The sequence below is a fragment of the Aedes albopictus genome, chromosome 3 (assembly GCF_035046485.1).
Source record: "Aedes albopictus strain Foshan chromosome 3, AalbF5, whole genome shotgun sequence".
NCBI classification, from domain to species: domain Eukaryota; kingdom Metazoa; phylum Arthropoda; class Insecta; order Diptera; family Culicidae; genus Aedes; species Aedes albopictus.
Genome location: NC_085138.1, coordinates 30,099,420 through 30,118,266, shown reverse-complemented (window position 1 = coordinate 30,118,266; position 18,847 = coordinate 30,099,420). Strand labels below are relative to the sequence as shown.

Sequence of the window (18,847 nt, the reverse complement as noted above, 5' to 3'; positions counted from 1 at the left end):
TTAGAGGCTCGAGTAGAGATACCCGAACGAGGCGAAGATTATAGCGAATCCTTCAGATGTTTCGTAAAAGATTACTCCAGTTATTTTTCAGTTATTTCTCAAAAGATTCTTGCCAGAAATTCTGCAGAGGTTCCTCCAAATATTTACCTTGAAAATTCTCAAACAATTCCTCTACTAATTTGAGAATTTTTTTGGCATGAATGATTTCTGAAGGTTTCGTTGGAACCCCTTGAGAAGTTCTCAAAATGTTCCTGGACGTTTCTTCAGCAGGTTTCCCAGAAGTTATTCCTCCAAGGACAGCACAATTAACTTCTCTTGGGATGTGTTGAGACCTTTGTTTAGATACTTTTTTCATGAATTCTTTTTAGAAATCACTTCCTAATTTATTTCTTGGCGTTTCCCCAGGAATATTTCAAGAAATCCTTTATGGAAGTACTGGAGAGCATTCTCCAGATTTCCGGGCATTCCTTTAGAGATTTTTTTTAAATTCAATTTCTTTAGAAATATATTTCCCTATGATTTTTTGGATATGATTTTTTCGAAAATTTCCTTCCAGATTTGTTTCATATTTTTGTTGGGTTTCCTCCGAAAATTCCTATAGCGACTGTTTCAGGATGTTCCAGGAATTTGTGTCCTCTTATACCTTGATACATATTGTAAAAAATCTTTCAAGGTATCTCCAGAAGTTCTTTCAGGGATTGCATTCTCCAATAATCCTTTCAGAAATTTATTTTGTGATACATTCAAGAACCCGGATTTTTCCTCTAATTTTTCCAAAAGTGTCTCATGAAATGATTCTAGGAATTCCTCCAGATTTATCACAAGGAGTTCCTCCAGGTGTTCCCCAGAAACTCCTGAAGAAACTCCCCCATAGATCACTTTAAAAATTGCTCCAGAGAGTTTTTCTTTACACAAAACCTTCCAGATATGTTTTCATTAACCCCTGAAGAAATTTTCCGAGGAATTCCTGAAGGAGCACTTGGAAGAACTTCCAAAATAGTCGCTGAAGAACTTTTGAAAAGCTCTAGATGAATAAATATCTGAAAAAATAAAACCATGGAAGAACTTCTTATGAAATTCCTTGCTGACATTCATGAAAAAAAAAAACCTTCAGAAAGAATCCGTGGAGAAACTTCTAGAAGAGTTCTTGAAGGATTTTTAGAATTCATTTATTCTTCTGTACCGACTTTTCGATCTCTCTAAGCAGAATACCCTATTCGAATGAGTGTTATCAGTTTCGTACCTTTTAATTCCGCCCTATTTTGCTTATCCTTTGACAGGTACGCGCATTTCGACTACCACTTGTCATCTTCCTCAGTATAGTGGGTAACTGACACTGAGGAAGATTACAACCCGAGCAGAAGAAAATATCAACAGCATAATAAAATATGTTATTTTGGCCTAATAACTGTATAATGGAAACAGTAATTTTTATGTTATTAGCATAACATATAATGTTATAAACTTGTCTGTCATAAGCGGCATAAAAACAAATATCATAACAAAAAAAGTTCCTGGAAGACTAATTCAATAATATATTTTGTTAGACTTATTACAACTTAATAACAGGAAATTTGTGAACTTGTTACTGTTGTGTTATTCTTAATCATATATTTGTACATTCTCCATAGCAGAATAATAACTAAACTTGTTCTACAACAAATATATTATTGAATTGTTATCTCATGGAAATATCCCAAAAACTTGAACATAACAAAATAAGATTGCCCAACAAAACATGTTTTTGAAAAGATACAGGGGATGGCCAAAATGTTTGGGATAGGCAACTTTTTTTCTCCCACTAAAAAGTTCAACATGCTATAACTTTTCATAGAGCGCATCAAAAAATCTCAAATTTTGACTGTTTGTCAACCTATCATATGTGCATCATTGGTATAAATTTGAGCTCGATTGATTAATATTTCGCAAAGTCAGAACCCTTCGGGTAAAACACCTTTTTTTAGACATCTCATTTTTGAGCTGTCATATCTCGGAAACCAGTGAACCGAATTGAATGAAATTTTGAACATACACTAACAATGTGTAAATGCTTCACAAACTATTAAAACATGTGTACTTTTTAAACGTTGAAAAAAGTTATCATGGATTGACACTTTTTGGATTTTTCTCAAAAAATGTAATTTTTTTACATTAATGTCAATAAATTTTAGTGTTGATATCCAAAGATTTTCCACTTTTGTTCTCAAATTATCTCTAATCAGATATATTAGAGCCTATTTAGATTGAAAGAAGAACACATTTAATAATTTTTGTGTGGTATTGTAAATTTTACTTATTTTCCTCTATATGGGTAAAAATTTCAACCCGGTATAACTTAATTCACCGTTAGAAAATCTTACATTTTATAACGTCGTATTAAGAATCAATATATTGTTGATAAACGTTAAAAAATTCATTCAATTCGGTTCACGGGTTTCCGAGATATGACAGTTCAAAAAATAGTTGTCTAAAAATGGTGTTTTACCCGAACGGTTCTAACTTCACGAAAAATTAATCAACCGAGCCCAAATTTGTACCAATGATGCACATATAATAGGTTGACAAACATTCAAAATTTGAGATTTTTTCATGCACTCTATGAAAAGTTACAGCATGTTGAATTTTTTTGTGGGAGAAAAAAAGTTGCCTATCCTAAACATTTTGGCCATCCCCTGTACATATTGATAAGTTAACAATAACAGATTATGATATAAAAAAGGCTAAATGATTCTGTTGTTATCAATTTGCTATTCTCCTCTGCTCGGGAAGTGGTAGTCGAAATACGCGTGTCTATCAAAGGATAGGCAAAATAGGGCGAAAGTAAAACTTAAAAAACTGATTACACTCATTCGAATGAATTTATTGCCTAATTTCTGTAGAAATCTCTCTTTGAAAAATCTCTGGAGGAATATCTGAAAGAATCCCTGGGAAAATTCTGAAAGAAATCCTTGAAGGTGTTGCTGAAGAAATTCCTTGAATAATACCGAGAAAAACTGCTTGAGAAACATTGGTGAAATTTCTTTTTAGATTTATTAAGAAATATTCAAATGATTTTTTTTTTGAGGAATCTCTTATCCAAATTCAAGGATTTTCTACAAGAATACCCAGAGAAAGTCGTGATAGTTTAAGAATATCCTGGAGAAATCTAGAGAAACATTGAAACTTCTGTTGAGTATAATAGAAAAATCTTATGAGCCATTTCCAATGGTAGTTTCTAGGAATAGCTGGCTGGAGGAACTCCTGAAAGTACCTCTGTATGAATTTCTACAGGAATCTTAGGAGGAATACCTGCTTAGAGCCGTGGTGAAATTTTTGTTATTTTTTTTAAGGAAGAACTCATTAAAGGCGAACGGGACGGTCGGAAAAATATCTGTCATTGCTCTGTTGCAACTAAGATGGTAGATGAAGTAGATTCTACTTCATATTATGTAACAAAAACTTATCATTGTGTATGCTTACTTGCAGTGCTTATGCTGATTGTTTTTCAGTCTCTTCTGTGCGATAGAAATCGAGATTACCATCTTCAAAATCGCGAGGCAAATTGTTACAGAGAGGGAGGATAGGAAAAATAACTGCTAACGCATTATCTGCAACCCTTTTTAATTTTGCAGTTATTGCACCACTATCCGTCCAAATGCCATCAGCGATGCGATGTTTTTCGCATGCAGATTTGTTGCAATGCGATGTTTTCCGAATGCGCTTGGCTGCATTCTGCAGCAACTGATGGTATTTTGACGTCGATCAGTTGTTGCAGTTATCGAATTTCATTCGTTAAGTGAAACGTAAACATGTTGCAGTTATCAAACGTCTACTGTATTTGGATGCCTACTTAAAAGAATAACAGAGACCTCTGCCGCTCTCATGGACACCGCAAGAGGTTGGGTGTTAGTGCTAGTCGCCACAGGGTTCGTTTGGTAGGCATCAAAGTTTCAGAAAGATATGTAGGAACAAACTCATTTAATTTACGAGTTCCAGAAATCTGGAGTCAAGTGTTGACTTCCACAAACACACGGAAATAACGTAAAAATGATCGAATCAACTACGGCACTCCGATAGGGAAAAGACAAGTTCGTATGATCGCGAATTACCTGTTTAACACTTCATCATAAAAAAAACCTGAAAATTATCGCATGTTATTCTATTTTGAACCTACGCTAAAACGGGCAGCTGAGAAAACATTCAAGCGCTCGAAAGCCTGTAATCTAATTATTATGTCTCTCAAGAAAAATCAAAATATGGCGATTATCTGCCTCTGGCTTCTGATATAAGCGCGACAGTTATTAATCATAACAGCGTCACCAGATTCTAAAAGTATTTGTTCCATTGTTGGGTTTGACAGCAAGCACACTCATTTCACTGAGCCACTCTTGCCGTTCATCACAAATGCATACAAAAACATCTGTTACTTTGCGAAACCTACGTGCTTTGTTGGCGGAAACATATTTTCTTTTGTTTTGCCTTGCGAGTGGCACTGCGGCTGAATGCCTTGCTGGCGTACGATCGCCACCGGACTCTAATAAACGATAAGCGCGACAATACCATAGACTCCAGAAGAAACTGCGGTCAAAAAATATTTGCCCCCATGCCAAATAGACCATGCACAGGACGCTAGTAAAACCGGTGGTTCTCTACCGATAGAAGATAATGAACATTGAATTTAAGCCACAGATATCTTAAAACCGCTATCCTCTCCAACAGCATATTCTTCAAACAAAAACTGTGCTGCTATGAAAACACTCCACTCGGTTCTCTTGAACATCTCAGCTTCAATCAGCATTCCTAATCTTGCACGTCTAATTATTCCATTTAGGGCCAAGAGATCTGCCTGCATACACAAAACCTAGTGGAGATATACTTTTCGGTACTTAGCAACAGCCGGTGCACTTGTAGGTAGAGGTCGGTATCTATGCTTTGTCCACATCCATATCTATAGAAGGAGCAACGAAAGAACCACACTCTCGACGATTGAAGATGACTTTCCCGTGTAGTTAAAATTCGAATGCTAACAGTAGTGATGACGACACGAGCGGGAGGTGGTTGCCGATTTGCTCTGCTGAATGGTAACGATTAAACTTATCCGGAGAGCACTGGAAAAACTGTTCGATTTCCCCCCGAAACAACAATTCGCCTTGTCTCATTATGTAGGCAAAGGATTGCAACCGTCCGTGAAATATTCGGTCGACACACATTTCAGACTCAATCAAAATCGAATTAAAATTTGATTTATGGAACGAAACCATGTATATTGAATGTGGTACTTGATTTTTGTTTCAGTGTGAGCCGAACAGCCGAGGAAAACCCCGAACATGGATGATGACGACGGCGATGATGGCGATGATGATGATGATGGAAAAGCGAGCAAAGGGAAAGCTCAGAAAAACGAAAAGGTGGATGACGACTCGCTCAGCAGAGCCAGCCGGTATGTAGCTCTATGTTCACAACTTGGCGGGAAACGGATAACGAATTCGGATCAGAAATGTGGTTAGTCTGGAGCGAGGACGTCTTTTTGTTTGGGATAAGCCTCTTAGCTACGACCGACCGCCACTGAGACGGACGGCACGGATTGGGGAGTGAAAACTAGTTGCTGAATTTTATGGCGATAAACATGATGACACTGTATTATAGATAAGGTTCTCATCATTGGGTGGCATAAATGATAAGATAACAGAAGCTAGCAAACTGTTGAATGCCACGATGTGGTGTTTTGATTCGTTGGAAGCGGAGAATGTTTAAACATCACGTCTATCTTCACTTACTTAACCAAAAGTTTGCGAAGCAACATTAAAAAATGATACATCATGTGACCACGAGATTGCCTTGCTTGAGATGTAATGTCAACCATTTAGCTAAATCTAAAGCTACGGTAAGAAAGGTTTTAAGACTCGGAAGATTTCATTAATCAAAAAGTCTTCTTGTTGGCATCCCCCAAACGATTAAAATGCAAATATTCCGCGTATGTCATTGTACCTTCTCTATTCTTTATCTGGAGTCTACAGTCAAACAGCTGGTAAGCACAGTGTTGCTGTTATCATTGCTAACAACGTATAGATATCGTAGCCACATGGGCAGAGAGAGACACCTCCTGAACAGACTTTCCACATGATGAAATCTCTTCGTCCTACACCGCGAACTGAACTAAGGTACCTACAAACAACGGACGAACTTTTCTCCAACAAGGTAACGACGACGACACGACGAACGTGCGCCGAAACCGACATCCACGATGATGATGATGATGACGACGAACGTAGAGGGGCGTTGAGTGAAATGCCTCCTTATACATATAACGGTGCTCGTTATTGCACAAGGTATCTCAAATTAAAACTTTCAAATAAATTTGTTAACAATAGTCATGTTAAAATTAAATAAGCATAATTTTACGAAAAACATGGATTTCTCCTTCTCCTCTCCGATCAAACTAAGGCCGGGGTGGCCTCTGCTGTACATAGTAGCCGTCTCCATTCCACTCGGTCCATGGCTGTTTGTCTCCAGTTCCGCACTCTGCGTAAAGAGTTCTGCCGAGTCCAAAGTAAGCTCGATTTCCTCCACAATGCGTCTCTGAATTCCTCTGTTGGTGTCGTTGTCGGTGGTCACCAGTGAGCCCAAGTACACGATTTCTTCAACCGCCTCGATTTCATCACCGTCGATATGAATTCGGGGTGGCGGCACGGTGATATCTTTCTGGAGCCCTTTGCCATCATGAAATTTGTCTTCGACGCATTAATGACTAAACCGATTCGCCTGGCTTCACTCTTTAGTTGGATGTACGTTTCCGCCATCGTCTCAAATTTACGAGCTATAATATCAATATCATCAGCGAAACCAAGCAGCTGAACGGACTTCGTGAAAATCGTCCCACTCATGTTTATCCCCGCTATCCTTATTACCCCCTCTACAGCAATGTTGAACATCAAGCATGAAAGACCATCACCTTGCCGTAATCCTCTGCGAGATTCGAAGGAACTCGAGAGTGTCCCTGATACTCGAACTACGCACATCACTCGATCCATCGTCGCCTTGATTAATCGTATCAGTTTATCCGGGAATCCGTATTCGTTCATAATCTGCCATAGCTGTTCTCGATCGATTGTATCATACGCCGATTTGAAATCCATGAACAAGAGTGGGCACGTTGTATTCACGGCATTTCTGCAACACCTGGCGGATGGCGAACATCTGGTCCGTTGTAGCGCATTCACCCATGAATCCAGCCTGATATTGCCCCACGAACTCTCTTGCAATCGGTGATAGACGGCGGCATAAAATTTGAGAAAGTACCTTGTAGGCAGCGTTCAATAGTGTGATCGCGCGGTAGTTTCCGCAATCCAACTTGTCGCCCTTTTTGTAGATGGGACACACGATACCTTCCAACCATTCCTCCGGTAAAACTTCTTCCTCACAAATCTTGGTAATGACCCAGTGTAGTGCTCTCACCAGTGCTTCTCCACCGTGTTTTAGTTACTTGCTTGGTAGTTGATCTGCTCCACCGGCTTTGTTGTTTTTGAACCGCCTAACCTCAATCTCTTGGAGGTTAGGGGCTGGACAGCCTTCGTTCTGCGCACGTACTCCTAGATCTGTTACCGCGCCACCTTCGGTGCTTGCAACGTCGCCATTGAGGTGCTCATCGTAATGCTGCCGCCAACCCTCGACCACCTCACGCTCGCTCGTAAGAATATTCCCGTGATTATCTCGGCACATGTCGGCTTGTGGCACAAAGCCTCTGCACGAGCGGTTCAGCTTTTCGTAGAACTTCACGATCTCGATCTTCCTGCTGGCGCTTCTTCATCCGGAAGACTTCTTTTCGTAAAATTTAGCATTAAAAAATTCCAGAATTTCCGAGTTTCATGAAATGGATGATACGATTCAGAGAATGATCCATAAAAAAATAGTAATCGATCCCTAGAAAAATAAGAAAACGACTGTGTTTTTCAGCACCCTGCTCATCGTCGATAAATCATCGCAAAAACTGTGCACAGGAGTGCGGCAAAATTCAGTAAGTACCTATTTGGTCTAGTCCTACCACAAGAGGAAGACCACACCAATCGTGCTGCCAATTGGAAGATTGTGCTGACGCCAACATTTGGTGGCTCCAGAGAGGAGAAGCTACTGCCACCAACAGCCTTTTTTGTGTGAAGTTCGTGTGGCGGTCAATCATTTGTATGCTCTTCATACAAAACTAGCTTTGTCCAATAGGGGAACCAACATATTTTGGACACAGCAACACGCCAATATTTTTTGGACACTTACGGCAAAATCCAAAATATATTGGCGTAACGCTGTGTCCAAAAAAAAACATTGGTTCCCCTACATAATATTTTTTAGATAATCAGAATCCTGAGATATAGTGTATAAAATTAGCATACTCATCTAGCATGAGCATGAGCATGAGATGGCCGTACAATTCGTAGTTGCTACTCCGTTACTGAGCAGAACAGTCAACATTGCACAGGGAACCAAATGGATGGGGCCTGGGTGTAGCTTTCCATCCTCAATGTGCAATTGTGAAGGTTCAAAACTTTAAATTGTCAGTACCGGCGCCGGCCACGTCCTTACGGTCATCGGGGAAGGCAAGGAATGTTGGAGTGTGGTCCGTTGCTACTATAAAATTAGCATACTCATCTAGTGGCAAAATTCCAAATCAAACAGTTGATCATTTGTACGTTCTTGATCTGTGTATCCAACAATGTTTGCCGAAGACACATTTTTTAAGTAATCAGGAACTTTTGTTATACAGTGATAGACATTCGTTTAGCCGAGACCAAAAAAAGTGTCAGGAAACTCATACAAAAGATTTTATGATAAAACTTTTTTACCGTAGTAATAGTATAACTAGTACTGTTTTATAAAAATGTGATACATCACACTTACATATACACTGAAACAAAAACGAGGGTAAAAACCCTTCAAATGTCTTTTTTTGCCTAGACATTCGTTTAGCCGAGGTTAATGAAAAATTGGTTTTCAATTGATTTTTAGCAATTTCGTGAGTATATTTCGAGGTAGTTTATGACGTGTTAGCAGGATAATTGACCTTAAAAGTTTATATATTTGTGAAATTCAGAGAAATATTATAAAAAAATGACCCGATAAGAAGAAGCTACGATAAACAAATTTATTTAAGAAAAATGAGTTCTGTAAACACTCAAACGTAAGCTAGATTAGCAGTTTTGAAAATATGGCACAGAGTTATTGTTAGAAATGTTCAAATTATTGCATAAAATGTCATTAAAAAATCAAGTATATTGGTTTTTGGTTGGTTAAGCATTAAAATGGGATTGATAAAAGCTAAAATAAATAGTTCTGCATTGATATAAAGACGTGCCTTAATGCCTGTGGAGTATGCCTGTTTCATACTAGCATTACTAAATGAGGTGGAAGACTGCAAAGTGAAAGAATTGCAAGAAGTGTCAGATTTTTTTGTACCCTGTTTATTTAAAAGCAGATGCTCATACAAAAATGCAAGAATGCAATTTTAAGAAATATATAATAAATGAGTCTTAGTTGTGAACCACATTTATTTTTAACATGATTTATTTGAAAAGAATGTCTAAATTATGAAACAAGTTGTTCATGCTAGAAATTTGAATGCTTTCGGTGCCATTTCTCGAAATATGAGCCGTCTAACGTATGATATTTCAGCCAGAATACAGTCTAGAATATATTGGGAGCTATTAGAAGGCGTAATAGTAGTAAACGCTGTGATTTATGCAAGTGAAACCATCATATTTCATCAAAACAATACTTAAATACGTGATTTTTTGATGGTTTGCGTTATTTTTTTCTGCCAAAAACATTGTTTTTCATAAATGTTCAACCTGCCTTGGTCATGAAACTTTCTTTGGATTCTTTTGAAACACTTCCAATAAAAATAACTACATCAATTTGGAAACATTTACAATATTATGACATATTTATATGAGATGCATGCAAAATTAATATGGCAACACTTCCAAAAACGATCTAATTCATGATTAACAAGTCGATCTATAATGCAGGTCACCATACAAAATGACTTTGTTGGATATTTCTTGAAATTTGATAGTTTTTCATTATGGAATTCTAAAAATTGTACAATTCGGCTAAACGAATGTCTAGGCAAAAAATGACATTTGAAGGGTTTTTACCCTCGTTTTTGTTTCAGTGTATATGTAAGTGTGATGTATCACATTTTTATAAAACAGTACTAGATATACTATCACTTTTGAAAATTTTTTGAAGAGCATGAAGCATTCGAAGCAAGAACGGATATTATTTCTTCGACCTTAGATTTCAATTCATCTACGTCATGTTGCAACACACATTTTGAACTGCACACCGGGCGGCATTGACCGATTGGTTCCTTGTGACTCTCTCTCCACTGAAGAAATTGCGAAAAACAATCGTCGCACAACCAAAAACTATTCCTCTTTGGCGGTGATACAGCGGCAAGCTCTTCATTGTTCAGCCCGACACAAGCAGCGTGATATAGCCGTTTACACAAGCCATTACAATAGAGTTGCTCTTGCCTTGCGACGCTGTGATAGCATTTTTCGCAATCCATGATTATTTCGATGCACAGTTTTATTATAGTTTTATTCACAGAGCGGTTATCAATTCAGAGCTCTTGTAATGACCAAACTAATTGTCGATGAATGCACTTTCAACAAACTGCTTTGGAAGATTTTTCATTGCGATTTTTATGACAAATTAAGCAAATTTCGAAAAGCAGGAAAAAAACACAAAGTCGAACGGCGACCGACGTAATCGTGTATCTCATGTAGATGTGTTGGAGTGAGTAAAATTGTTTTAGTATATTTAAACACCAACGTTGGGAGTGACATAGCTAAGAAATTTTGTCACTCCGTGGGCCTTTTTGCTTCCGTGATTTACACTGTGTCCTGGCTAACAAGCCTAGGCTTAAGCGCCATTGCTCGTTCAAAAGTTAGTGCCGCCAACCGGTCTTGGACCAAGAACCTTGTGGTTGGCAGGCTCGCATGCTGACCACTTGGCTATAGAAACAGTCAGAACCACTCAGATGAATTTAAGAAAAACTCAAATGAATTCTTTAAAAAATGTCTGTTTGATCCCTCGCTGAAAAAAAATGTAGTTTGTTTGAATGATACAACTTGCAGTACTCTTTAAATAGAAACTTCTTGAAAGTTGTCTAAAAGTAGTCCTGAAGCATTTTTGGTAAATTTCAGAAAATTTTGTTTAATTTTTCAGAATGGCTGACGAATTCTTATTTTTAAGTTATTGTATAAAGTACACTACCCACCATAAATATGGAATCGTATATTCCGGTACTCATACTGAATATTGCAGCACTTTAAAAATTTGACAAATTAAATAAGATTGTTTCAGGAGGTATTAATCAATTATTACCTCCCTAATTCTCTTTAAAATTGCAACTTGTAGCCCCAACCTAACTGGTTCTGAGTTTATTCCTTTTTATTTTGGGTAATGCCAAACTTTAAGGTGCTGCAATACTGAGTATTCCATATCGGCACCAACATTTCAAAATAGCCTTACTGCTGTTTTGATTAATTAGCTTCTCTCAAAGTTGTGGATCACACTTTATATTTTTGTTTTGGTTGTGTATACACAATTATATGTATTATAATTTATCTGCCAGTAAAAGTTTAGACTTTTTTTACCTGTACCTGTTCGAGATATTCTAGGTTGTAAATCTGTTGTCATGGTGGCAATTCTTTCCAGGTATTTTAGTGAAATTGATTATGCTGTTTGAAATTTTCTTTCAAGATGTCAAGAACTACGCCCATTAGACCTTGATGTTATCCTTGATCGAAATTCGCTTGCAGAAGTGTAGCTTGAATGTTGTTCATCCTTAGACGTATCCCCATCAAGATCGCGGCTCGATTATGGATACTTTTCCACAGGAGCATTTAGTTTTAAGTATATTTGGTCGGGGTTCTGCTAAACCGAACCAACGATCATTTCTTGAAAAAATGAGTTTTCTTCATCATTGGGTGAAGAAAATGATGATCTTCCTTCCATGTAAAAATCCAGTAACTCTGACAGCTCTTCGTGGAGTAAATTCAAAATTTCTGTTTGGCAGAACATATAAAACATTATTTTGCATCTAACCAGAGTGAACTGTAAACCATTCGATAGAATCAGCGAAATATTTTAGTTTTGGTTAAGGTGTTGAACATTTCAGGTTCTCTTCATCGTCGTCAGATTTCTAACTTCTAACCGACTCATAGAAACAATCTGTCAGATAAATGAACACGTTATTAGAAATATGGGTGTTGGAGAAACCAATTATGTTTCGATGGCGCTGATCGCCATTTTTCCAAATCACATTCAGCCAGACTGAACCAAGTCCACAGCATTTTAGAATCAATTTATTCTCAACAATACAAAAACCAACTGGTTTTTAAATACCAGCGTTATGTCGATACACCTCATACTGGTAATTTAACACAGGAGCCGTCATTGAACAACAAGCCTTTAGAATTAGAACAATAAAGCTTGAAAAAAAATCAAACACTAGGTTCGCTTTGGCTGATCGAAAAATGGCGTTTTCACGAAAACCTTCCTTGAGAAGAATGTTTTGAACTTGATTCAGACTTAACGACTGACCTTTAGCAAGGTAATATGACCTAGAGGTAACGCGTTTGGTAATCACGCGGATGATCCAAGTTCGAATCTCTTTCATATTTTTGAAATTTTTTTTGTACTTAGTGCCCTTTGGCAGAACATTTTCATGGTTTTCTTCGACCAGCATAAATTTGAAGTACACAAATTGATCCGCATTCACATCTCAGGACGTCAGGGCATGCAAGGACATTGTTTGACATAATCACTCTTGCTCTGTGCCTCCACATGCACCGCTTATGAAGAAAAAGCATGGGTGGGAAGGGCTGAGCTGGGAGGGCTTCCGCCGTTCATATTTCAAGCTATTTTGAGACCTTCGTGCTACCATACTATAAGGCAATCCATGACGACATATCGCGATGGGGGTGACAGCTGAAATTGTAAACACAGTGTACGTGCAGCTTACCAAATTTTCGTCGAGTGTTCTCAGTGCTCAACAAATTCCTTTGTGTTCAACTATCACCCCGATCGACGAATGTCAAAAATACATAGTAAACAAAGAAAATCAGCTGATCGCATCTGTCTCATGGATTGCCTTATACGCGTCCTCTTTGATTCATGTAAAGGATTGTGAGTGATATCGAATTCAACTTGATAAACGATGAAAAATCTCGATTTTTTTCATTGTCCAACTGGTTTTATCTGAAACAAAAAAAAAACACATTCAGCCAAACTGAACTATAAACCATTTTTTAATGTTTTTGATCAGCCAGAGTGAACTGAGTGCAAAGTACCAAGAAATAAAATGTAATTATATCAATGATTCCAAATAATTTACATGTATTCTTCATTTCTGATGGTTAATGAAGACTTGCAAGTTACATGTGTGCGGAAAAGTTTTAAATAATCTCCGCTGTTATTTATTTGTGAGTGGTTGAACTTTAAGCTTAATTATCTCGGAATTATCTTTTTGGCGCTTAGTTCGGTTTAGCAGAACCCCGGCCATATCTATATATATATAAATGAGTTTGAAGTCCCTTTGAGGCAACAAAACTCACGAACGGGTGAACCGATCAGGATGACTTATGCAGGGTTCGATTCGTATTCATGGTGGCTGTGTTTATATGTAGAAAAAGTTACGAAAATCATTTAAAAAAGTATGAAAATGGTAAAAATACTGATTTGTTATGAGTCGGGAACAAATTCAGCATGATCAAAATTAAATCAATCTAGAGTGCGGTGACGTTATGGTGACAGTTGTCAAACCACCACAGCTTGGCAAGACAACGTTTGCCGGGACAGCTAGTCTATATATTATGTATATAAAAATGAGTTTGAAGTCCCTTTGAAGCAACAAAACTCACGAACGGGTGAGCCAATCAGCACGACCCTTGCACGGTTCGATTCGTCTTCATGGTGGCTGTGTTTATATGTACGAAAAGTTACGAAAATCGACTCAAAATGAAGAAAGTTTATGAAACTACTGAATTTGCATGAGCTGGAAAGAAAATCGAAACGATCGCAATTAAACCAATCTAGAGTGCGGTGCTTGAATGAGTTCAAAAACTGTCAAACCACCTCAAGATTGGCAAGACAAAGTTTGCCGGGACAGCTAGTACATTATAAATCCCAGTCTCCTACAAGACAGACCAATGATTTAGGCTGGAAACTTAAGAATAGTACAATTTGAACCATCTTCCCCTACACCACCATGGGAAAACGGTCAAACGACACGACCGACACGATGACGAACCTGGCGGCACTATCAAGCCGCACCAACCACCCCCAAAGCAGAGCTGCGAGTTCTGCAACTGTCGCGCCACAATCAGTGGAAAACTGAATGCCAACCGGAAAGGATCGTTGCTCCAACGTCGCTGTGTGCGCTCTTTTGCTAAAAGTTTAGCAGGTGCTTTCGGTATAGTCGTGCCCGCTCGTCGTCGTGGCGGCCTGTAATCTAGTGTGGTAGGTGCTGGGTACCTGCTTCATCATCGTCGTGATAAAAACGTTTTCGAACACGGTTAGTGAGTCACCGGGAGTCAGTTGTTGGTTGTCGTCAACTGAGCGGGGGAAGTCAGCGCAATGGACTGTTTCATTCGGAAGGCAAACCGGAAATAGTGCAGACAAATTTCGATTGGAAAAACGGCGCGCGTTTTTTCCACGGGTGCTGAATGTGAGTGGAGTGGAAGATATTGTCAGTTTTTCCCCGGCGATTGGATTACCATCGAGCGTGAAAGTGCATTGAAAGGATAGAGTGGGTGATCAGGATCAGCTGGGTGAAAGTGATTGAATAAGTTCAAGTATCAATTTCCCGCGTGAATAAAGAATGCTACCGTGAATTTGGGTGCTTTAGGGCACTATATTGTAGGTGAATGAAAAACGATCTAAATAGCAGCAACGTTATCAACCCTTTAAACAAGTCACACAAATTCGCAGGTGGATCACCAAAGGGCGGAGTTTTGAAACTATTCTTTGATTCTCAGATAAGATTTACTATATCCTTCAAAGATCGAGAGTTGTCCCATCCACGTCCTCGACTCCACTATCCACGACAGCTCGAGATAAGGATGACAAGGATGACTTATAGACTATTTCAGGAATTATAAATACACTATCCGAGCAATGTCTGACACTAGTGCCAGAGAAGAGAAGGGCATCTTAGAACAAATCGACCACACAAAAAGTTATAAATTTTAGACGTGGAAAATCGACTCGATTTATTTTGTTTCTGCTCATTTCGTTTCCATCGTGTCTAAACATCAACACAACTGCATGACTCAAAGTATGTTGATTACTCTCAGGTACAACCAAAATTAATAAATAAATGGCGTCGTATCGATGATTGATTTCCTTAGTTTTTGTTAACCTTCATCCAGCCAACGAACATTTTTCACCTTCGAAAAAGCACAAAAATGGCCAAAACTTTTTTATTTTTCGATGGATTTTAATGAAATTTTCACAACTCGACCGTCTACTATCCTGCCAAATGGCTCTTAGCTTGCTGAACAACTATGCTGAAAAAGGAATACTTCTTGTTCATCAGCGTGTTCGTTCATACAAGTATTTTCTTAATACTAGACGGAACTTTCTCTTAACTTTCGGAACAAGTGGCTGGAGGTTTTCCGATTTTTGAGATGAAATTGTTTGAATGTTTTGATTGCTGGTGTTACCTAGCGCCATCATTGCCGGATAGATCTCAACCTGCCGAACAATTTTGCAGAAAAGGCCATGCTTTTAGGTCATTAGAGAAACGAGATACACGTATTTAAATATTATACACAAGGTGCCACCAAGCGAATAAATCACGAATCAAAGACTCAACTACCAGACAGTTTTTAGCTTGCTGAAGAAATTTGTTGAAGACGGCATCATTCTATCTTATCAGGATTCTGAGATATAGAAGTTCGAACATTTTTAACCCTGGCGCCACCTAGCGGACGATTCTCGAACCACGCCATTTCCAGATAGTTCTTAGCCTGCTGAACAACTTTGCTGAAAACGGCATGCTTGTACCTCATTAGGGTATCGAGATATACGTGTTTGAATTTTTCAGACACAAGGCGCCACCTAGCGGATAAATCCCAAACCAAAGACTTTACTATCAGACAGTTCTGAGCTTGCTGAAGAACTTTGTCGAAGACAGCATCATTCTATCTCATCAGGTTTCTGAGATATGAAGGTTTGAACATTTTTGACACTGGCGCCGCCCAGCGGCCGAATCGCGAACCAAAGTTGCCGTTGCTAGTTAGTTCTTCCCCTGCAGAACAAATTCGCCGAAGACGCTACACTTCTACCTCTTCGGGATCTTGAGATATACATTGCGCAAAGTATGTGGCCAATTTTGGTACCCCAAGACAATCCGGAATAACTCCGGAACCATGTGGACCAGGCAACCATGTCCCCGGCATCATAAACTAGAAGAGTTTTTCGGGAAGATGCGAAATTTCATTAAAAACCATCGAGCAACAAAAAAGTTATGACCATTTTTGTGCTTTTCCAAAGGTGAAAAATGTATGTTGGCTGGATGAAGGTTAATTTGTTTCATTGAGTGCATTCATTTCATTTATTTAGTTAACATCAAATTCATGATAGGGGTAGGCGGGGCATTATGGACACCCGGGGCAGAATGGACACCCTCAATATTTTGAAATATGCGAACTTTTTTGAACTTTTAATGAATGGAGAATATAGTCCATTTGTCTAAAACGTAGTTTCAGGAAATAAACATTCGAAATTAAAATTATACTTGATTTTACACGAAAAAGTTGCGTCCTCCGTTTTTTGTGCATAGAAATTATAATTTTCACACCATCTAAAATAAGATTTAGTGATTAATTTATTGCAGGTCGATTAAAACCTGATATTTCTAGAATACATGCAAGTAGTTTTGCTGTATCTACATGCTTAACATGTTTATATTTTCTTCTTTATTATATCAAAAATCAAGTTTGGAAATGTCTTCTGCTGCCGGGGCAAAATGGACACTCACCTTTTTGAAAGAAGCGGCAAGGGAAAAATATAACCTCAATCACAAACCAACCAAATTCTTCGATTTCAGTATATTTTCGGTTAAATGTTCACTATAGTAGACATAGGGTGAAACAAATTGGTCAAAAAACGACAGAAGTGGAAAATAGTTTTTCTAGGCACAGCTGTACATGCTGACAAAAACGAAGCTTTATCCAAAACAGCCTGAATTCAAATTAACTGAACAAAAATGAACTACTTCGGCGTATTATTCATCCATAATAGTTGTTTTGTAATGAAATGACTTTATAGGTGTAGATAATGTACGAAATTCGTAAAAGTCTCATGGTGTCCATATTGCCCCATGGGGGTGTCCATTCTGCCCCGTATGCTTGAAGACGGTCATGAAAAACTAACATTTTTCAAAACATTTTTTGAAGTGGATAAATCATTTTTCTTCGTGAGCATCCGTATGCAATAGATGCTAAATAGACTTTAAAAGGATACATGTATCAAAAATCTAAACTTTTTTTACATCTTGTCAGGTAAAGTTGGCAAAAACCTTAGGGTGTCCATATTGCCCCGCCTACCCCTAATACTGAATCAACAATTTGCCGCCATAATACTCGATTTGCAGCTGCAGCTCTTCAACGTCGGTCACGCCCAACACTCGCCAGATCACGCTCCTCCTGATCCGCCCATCGTGCTCTCTGCGCTCCACGCCTTCTTGTACCAACCGGATGGTTAGCAAACACAAAATTTGCAGGGTTGTTGTTCGGCATTCTTGCAACATGTCCTGCCCACCGTATCCTTCCGGCTTTGGCCACTTTGGATGCTGGGTTCGCCGTAAAGTGCAGCGAGCTCGTGATTCATCCTTCTCCGCCACTCACCGTTCTCCTGCACGCCGCCGAAGATCGTCCTTAGCACCCGTCGCTCGAAAACTCCGAGTGCTTGCAGGTCTTCCTTGAGCATCGTCCATGTCTCGTGTCCGTAGAGAACCACCGGTCTTATTAACGTCTTGTACATTGTACATTTGGTGCGGGGGTGAATCTTTTTTGACCGCAGTTTCTTCTGGAGACCATAGTAGGCACGACTTTCACTGATTATGCGCCTCCGTATTTCACGGCTCACGTTATTGTCCGCCGTTAGCAAGGAACCGAGGTGGACGAATTCTTCTACCACCTTGAAAGTATCCCCGTCTATCGTAACATTGCTGCCAAGGCTTGTCGTGTCTCGCACAGTCCCACCTACCAGCATGTATTTTGTCTTAGCCTCTTTCACCACCAGTTCGACCTTTGCTGCTTCGCGTTTCAGGCGGGTGTACTGTTCTGCCACCGTTCCAAATGTTCTAGCAATAATATCCATGTCATCCGCAAAACAGACAAATTGGCTGAATTTCGTGAAGATCGTACCCCGGCTGTTGAGCCCGGCTCGTCGCATAACACCTTCCAGAGCGATGTTGAATAGTAGACAGGAAAGTCCATCACCTTGTCGTAGTTCCCATCGAGATTTGAATGAACTGGATAGTTCACCCGAAATCCTTACGCTGTTCTGCACACCGTCCATCATTGCTCTTATCAGTCTGGTGAGCTTCCCGGGAAAGCTGTTCTCGTCCATGATTTTCCATAGCTCTGTGCGGTCAATACTGTCGTATGCCGCTTTGAAGTCGATGAACAGGTGGTGCGTGTGGACCTGGTATTCACGGCATTTCTGGAGGATTTGCCGAACGGTGAAGATCTGGTCCGTTGTCGACCGGCCGTCGATGAAACCGGCTTGGTAACTTCCCACGAACTCATTTACTTTAGGTGAAAGACGACGGAAGTTGATCTGGGATAGCACTTTGTAG

General features: G+C 39.1%; 1 protein-coding gene across 13 annotated transcripts in view; it reads left to right on the top strand.

Annotated features, from left to right (window-relative positions):
* The first annotated feature begins 14,351 nt into the window (after window positions 1–14,351).
* Window positions 14,352–18,847, top strand: part of LOC109419134 (AP-1 complex subunit gamma-1) — a 176,709-nt gene continuing 172,213 nt past the window's right edge. For 4 of the 13 annotated variants that reach the window (XM_062856838.1, XM_062856835.1, XM_062856831.1 and 1 more), the window contains exon 1: window positions 14,356–14,554. The gene's annotated coding sequence lies outside the window, so the exon portion shown is untranslated. The other 9 variants (XM_062856837.1, XM_062856832.1, XM_062856830.1 and 6 more) reach the window with 8 other exon arrangements.